The sequence below is a fragment of the Tupaia chinensis genome, unplaced genomic scaffold (genome assembly GCF_000334495.1).
Source record: "Tupaia chinensis unplaced genomic scaffold, TupChi_1.0 Scaffold000515_1, whole genome shotgun sequence".
In the NCBI taxonomy this organism is placed as follows: domain Eukaryota; kingdom Metazoa; phylum Chordata; class Mammalia; order Scandentia; family Tupaiidae; genus Tupaia; species Tupaia belangeri.
In genome coordinates, this window is record NW_006160028.1 from 5,341,142 (window position 1) to 5,342,143 (window position 1,002).

The 1,002-nt window shown below is 48.4% G+C and overlaps 1 pseudogene; it reads left to right on the forward strand.

The window, feature by feature from the left end:
- LOC102492749 (tropomyosin alpha-4 chain pseudogene) overlaps window positions 1-756 on the forward strand; it is a 4,635-nt pseudogene extending 3,879 nt beyond the window's left edge.
- The last annotated feature ends 246 nt before the right edge of the window (window positions 757-1,002 follow it).

Below are 1,002 nucleotides of genomic sequence, written 5' to 3' on the forward strand. Positions count from 1 at the left end.
GGCACCCAGACCGACGCGACCCGCCCCCGTCGCCCGCTGTGAGCGCCAGCAACCTCGGCCCAGTGGCCTGCCTCAACTCCCCGGAGGTAGTGAAAGGCAAGATACAAACAGCAGCAGGCGGATGAGGCGGAGTACTGCGCTCAGGGCTTGCAGCCGCTGCTGGACGGCGAGCAGCGGCTGAGAAAGCTGAAGCTCTCAAGCCATGCATCCAGCTGGTTGAGGGGTTGGACAGGGCTCAAGAACCAATGGCCACAGCTCTGCAGAAGCTGGAGAAGGCGGGAAAGGCGGCGGATGAGAGCGAGAGAGGAGTGAAGGTGATTGAAAACCGGGCCATGAAAGATGAGAAGATGGAGATGCAGGAGTTGCGGCTCCAAGAGGGCAAGCGCATTGCTGAGGAGGCCGACCGCAAATAAGAGGTAGCTTGTGGGTGGGTCATCCTGGAAGGCGAGCTGGAAATGGCAAAGGAGCTGCGGAGCTGTCTGAGCTAAAATGTGCTGACTTGGAAGAACTCAAGAATGTCACTAATAATCTGGAGTTGTTCGAGGCTGCATCTGTAAAGTATTCTGAAAAGGAGAACAAATATGAAGAAGAAATTTAACTTCTTTATGACAAACTGAAAGAGGCTGAGACCCGTGCGTTGCCAAACTGGACAAGACGATTGATGACCTGAAAGAAAAACTTGCCCAGGCCAAAGACGAGAACGTGGGCTGCCATCAGACACTGGATCAGACACTAAATGAACTTAATTGTATATAATGGAAACAGAAGAATCTTGTTCCAACAGAAACTCCAGAGTTCCGTGTCTCTCTTCTCTATTGTAAGAAGTTTCTTTTGTTATTGCATCTTCGCTTTGCTGGAAATGTCAAACAAATTATTTAATATATGACCAAATATTTTGTATCTGAGAAGCTTTGACCACGAGTTAAATCTAATTCCTTCCTTCTTTCAAATAGCATCAGGTTTTTTTTTTCAGCTCTATTTTTATCCGTAAGTTGCATTTAT